Below are 5,614 nucleotides of genomic sequence, written 5' to 3' on the forward strand. Positions count from 1 at the left end.
GTGCAAGCCATCAGAATCCACAAACACATGGGCTGGGGCAGGGGGAGGGGTTAGCCAGAGCTTTGCTGTTTGTACTTGTTCTTGTCCAGTGAGCATGTCAAGATGGGACCATTAATTTATCTGTGTCAACTTGATTTTGAAAACATTGGTGCTGACCTGCCAAGACAGTATGGACCCTCCCTCCCCCACAAAGACCCTTGATAATAAAGAATCCTTATATGTTCACAGAGTTTTATGGGATCTTTCATTTAGCTCCACAAACAACTTTAAGAGCTGGGGAGCGGAAAGATTTTGATCCCCATTTTATACACAAGGAAACAGCGTCAGACACAAAATGACTCACTTGAGTTCACATGGCAAGTAAACCACAACACCCTCGGTGCTCCCTGAGAAAGAAAGAGAGGAAAAAACAGCATCACAGAGTGCTTAGAAAAATCTTTTAGAAGTTGAATGAAACTTGGGACAGAATATCTTGCTTATGATGAGACACCAGTGAATGTGAAAGAGGGTAGTCCTCTGCTTCACTTCTAACTGGAAGACTAAGATTTACAGAGTCTGCCCATACCCATGTACATTGCACTATTTCAAATATTAATTTCTTGTGAGGTCATTGAGAGACAGTGTTGAGGAAGCCAGGCATGTCTGTCTGGTTATTATCCTTTATATGTTATTAAATTCAAATTCATGTCTGAATTGTTCTAAGGCCATGTTTTCTGAGCCCATTACCTCTTGGGCCAAGTTAGGGGTGTGGCAAGAACACTTAGTCACTAATGAGGTCCCCTGTGGGTGGTCATGAATGGCAGGAGAAGATTAAAAGTTCACCCTTTTCCATGGGCTAAAAATGAAACTAGACCTAACCCAGAGATAGGCAGAGCATATCCTCCCATATTATTTCCTTCTGATCCTGTCCCAGAAGAAGATAATAGTAATTTGCATTTGCCTGGCACTTACACTTCCCATGTAATAGGGAACCCGAACTTATGTAGGAGATCAGGGAAGACATCTCTGAAGCAGTAACTTTTGAGTTTATCCCTGAAGCTAAAAACCACCTCCTTTCTGCTACATTGAGTATTGGCTAAAGTCACTTCTTAGCTACGAGTGGCAGAAGAATCATGACAGCCCTCTGAAGTGGATTTGTTTAGAATTCACTTCCATAAGAAAAATCATTATAAAAACCATCAGTAATACATATGGAAATTCATCCTCTTCACTGTTCATCTGCATCCTCCTCTCTATCGAAATGGAAATCTCAGCCCATATATATTCTGAATGACAGGCATAGGCTAAACGTAACTGTGTGAAAAACAAGATTTTAAAGAAAAGTGTAAGCATTTTATAATAAATAAAAATATAAAAAAGTGTGCATTTGGTGGGTAGCAAGAACGGGCCATTGGGTGTTCAGCACCAAGAAGGGAGATTTCAGGGAGAGGTTAGCCCAATTTGGAGGGTAGAGTAGGTAAAACAGATGCTTTTTTAGAAAATACATACAAATATATGTATAAATAAATAAATTCTATCTAGATATACACATCAATTCATTTTGGATTCTATTGAATATACTTTCAATTATATTACTATAACCATATCTTAATTCTCTATATATTAAAATGAACAGATTTTTAGCACTCTTATCTACTTTATTTTCCCTGCTTCTCTCAAGTCCCTTTGTTCCTACTGCCTACCACAGTGCTTGGTGCCACTGTACTTCCTAAATATTTGTTATATAAATGAAAATACTTCTCCCCCGTATTCTGCTTCACATGATCTACTTCTACTGCCACCCATACTGAGCACAGATGTCAGCACATAGTAAGTTCGATAAGAACTTGATCAACTGAACTGAACTGACCTCTTCAAACTTTGCTTCCTGAGTTCAAAGGGCTTCACTGTCAACACCACTTAGACAACCCACGAGCTCACCTTCCCATTGCCAAAAAGGAGAGGTAACACGATGCAGAAAAGCCCCACTCTGACAAGTCTGTAGAAGGGTCTGGTTTCATGGCTGGAGACCTAGCAATCAATTAGAGAAAGGGAACGGTTGCCATTGGAAACCTCGAGGCCCTTAGGCTGTCAGAGGGAGTGAAAGGCTGGAAACTAATCAGGCATAATGAGCTTACAGTACCATAGATCATGTCAGCCAGCATTTTTATTAATTTCCTGCCCAGTGGCCATGCACAGAGGATTGATTCATCCATTAGTCCTTCCCCAGCCTGGACGCTAAATCACTTGTCAAATCAGGACCACAGTGATGAAAATTCTAGAGTGACATAGTGGCAGAAATAACGTTCATCATCCCTAATTCCTCACCTTTGGAGAGCATCTTACCCACACTTCATCTGAAAGAGTGAGAAGACTCTGAGAATGTAGAACTATTAAGGACGAGGAAGCACATCTAGCCTAAGGATGGCAACAAGATTCATTGGTAGTACAGCACATTGGACTAGATCAGGAGTAGCCCAAATAATGGCACTCTTGCAGCTACGTCCCCCTTTTCTGCATCCTTGACAGACACTGCAAATTAATTACTCCATTTCATCCCGGGAACAACTAAAAATCCTTCTGCGTATAGCATACCATGAACTTACTACCAATCTCCAAAGCTAAGCAGCTGAATATTTCCTTCTTTTTTTTTTTAATTTTCAGCATAACAGTATTCATTATTTTTACATTATTTACATTATTTTTACACCCAGTGCTCCATGCAATCCGTGCCCTCTCTAATACCCACCACCTGGTTCCCCCAATATTTCCCCCAATATTTCCTTCTTAATGATGAGCATCAAAAGAAAAATTTTAGTGTGCCCCATCTAGCTCCTTTTTAAAACTCCTGATTGAAATATCTGCCATCCTTTTAACACATATTTTCTGGCCTCTGCAGTCTATCTAGCTATCTACAAGTGTTCTTCTTTCCATATCTAGGGAAAATCCTCTGGGTTAGGGTAAGCTGCCAGCAATGAGTATATCACATAGAGACTAAGTCCAAGCATGAGGATCTGGGTTCTGGCTTATCCTGAGAAGGGGAAACTGAGGGAGTCAAAGAATAGTTTTATAGTCAGAGTTGAATGTTTAACTGGGGAATTGCTTCTATACAAAGAAATAAATACCAGGACTGTGAAGAGATAAGCACCCAGGTAGAGATCAAGAGTAAGTATTGTGAATGGAGACTATATATCCCAGAATACCTTTTCCATTACGTGCAGACAAAACAGAGACTGTAGGGGGCACATACAAGGAGATGATACATAAGCAGAATTCTGACAAATAGGAGGGATTGGCCAATAAAGAGGCAGCAAAGCCCAGGAAGGGCATCTCAGACAAATGGAACTCCAAGTGCAAGGTTCAGAAGCTCCAGAGAGTTTCAGGGTGATTTCCCTTAGGTTACTTCTTTTGCAGACCAAGATAATCTTTACATCACAAGTGTTATGATCTCTATTTCAGAGTGAAGGAAACGAAGGTCCGATGAGTTTACCATAACTCACCCAGAGTCACAGGTCTAGCGGTACAGACAGGAAACTAAGTTCCTTTGATCAAGAGCCCAGGCCCTTTTCATTAGATTCACCACCTCCAATGGAAGGGCTGATAATACCTCTTTGATTTTATCTTTGGTGAGAGAGGTTCTTAATGAATGAAAAACTGATAGAGGAAACAACACTGTATCAAGCTAATGGTAAAGAAATTGTAAGGATATGAGATCAGAGTTGGCAGGCAGCCCCTGAAATGGGAGAAACATTTATGTTCAGTTCAAACATGTCAACAATTTAATCCGTGTTGATTTGGTTTTGCTATTGCAAGGCACACAGTAGCCTGCTATGAATGTTAATAGATAATTTCCTTTTTGCAAAAAAATCTTTTTGCAAAAGATTGAAGCAGACTAGTAGAAACCTAATTACTGTTTTTCTTTCTTCCTTTCATGCTTTTAACAAAGATGAACTGAGTCTCCCCCCCACGCCAGCTATTACAGAAAGCATTGTAGAATCAGACACTCTTATTATACTCAAATGCTCACAAGCTACTGTGAAAATAGAAACCAATAAGTACAACCTATCAACAAACATGTGGAAGGAGAGGAAAGTGCATGCCCAGGGGCACACAAAGGAGCAAACTAATAACTTGGCCTGAGCGGACCGTGCCAGAACTTGAAAAGTGACCAGAGGTGGCCAGAGATACAATATGAGCATCAAAAGAAATACATAAATTATAACCCATGGAATAAAAAATGACTACATATATGAGTCCATGTGGATCTAAGCAAATGACAGAGGAGGAAAAGCTCTTCATTACAGCAGAAAGCCAACTAATGAAAGTAGAAAAAGTACTGGATTTGGAAGAACACCATTTAGCAACCATAACAATAATAACCAATTCAGGAAAGAATTATCAATGGAGTGTGAAAACTAGTAGGTGAAGGTGTGAGGAGTAGCAGGATATCTGCATAGTTTCAAAGGATCTCTCAAAAATGTCTTTATAATAAAGAAAATGGGAAGACACTAACTTAAACCAAGGTTCAAAGGTTAATATCAGTAAGGGGACAATTTGATAGCACCAGCCTCCTGATATGAAGCACTGAGAAGAACACAACATCATTCTGTGATATTTATTAAAAATTTATTATCAGGATCTAATCATGAGTTAACATCAGATAAATCTAAAGGAAGGGACATTCCATAACATAACTGACCTGTACACTTCAAAACTATCCATGCCATGAGGCACCTGGCTGGCTCAGTCAGTAGAGCATGTGACTCTTGATCTCAGGGTTGTGGGTTCAAGCCCCACATTGGGTACAGAGATTACTCAAAAGTAAAATCTTCAAAATATGTCAGGCCCATGAAAGACACAGAGAGACTCAACAAAATTGCTCTAGATTAAATATGACTGAAGGGACAAGACAATTAAATGTAATGCATAAACCATGATTTTCTGTTGTTACAAAGGACTGTAGAGCAATTGGTGAATTTTGAATGAGGTGAATAGATAATAGTGTTGCATCAGTGCTAATTTTCTGATTTTGTCAATTAGACTGTGGTTATGAAAGAGAATGTCCTTGTTTAAAAAAAAAAACACTGGAGGATTTAGGGATAAAGGATGATCATGTCTGCAACTTATTCTCAAATGTTTCAGAAAATACTGGAAAGAGAAAGAGAAAATAATAAAAGAAATTAGTAAGATATTAGCCTTTGGGGAATCTGGGGAAAAGGTATAAAGAATATTACGGACTGAATGTCTATGTAACCCTCAGAATTCACTGATTAAAACCTACCTTCCAATGTGATGGTATCAAGAGATGGGATCTTTGGATGATAACTAGGGTTATCAGATGAGGTCAGTAGGGTGGGTACCTCATGAATGGGATCAGCACCCTTACAAGAGTAATGACATAGCTCTCTTGATCTCTCTGTCTTTCAGCTAAGGGAGAATACAAGGAGAATGGGTGGTCTGCAGCCAGAGAACAGACCTTCCCTGGAGCCCAGTCATATTGGCACCATGATCCTGGAATTCTCAGTCTCTACAGATGTGTGAAACAGATTTTGTCGCTTCTAAGTCCCCCAGTCTTGGCGCCTTATGATAACAGCCCAAACTGAGACATGGGTAGTCTTTGCACTATTCTAGCAAC

At 39.7% G+C, this 5,614-nt stretch overlaps 1 non-coding gene across 1 annotated transcript; it reads left to right on the forward strand.

The window, feature by feature from the left end:
• Positions 1-4,711: 4,711 nt before the first annotated feature.
• On the forward strand, positions 4,712-4,784 carry TRNAK-CUU. The gene has a single exon. It is a non-coding gene; the product is annotated as a tRNA-Lys (tRNA).
• The last annotated feature ends 830 nt before the right edge of the window (positions 4,785-5,614 follow it).

Source organism: Neovison vison, chromosome 2 (genome assembly GCF_020171115.1).
Source record: "Neovison vison isolate M4711 chromosome 2, ASM_NN_V1, whole genome shotgun sequence".
NCBI lineage: Eukaryota > Metazoa > Chordata > Mammalia > Carnivora > Mustelidae > Neogale > Neogale vison.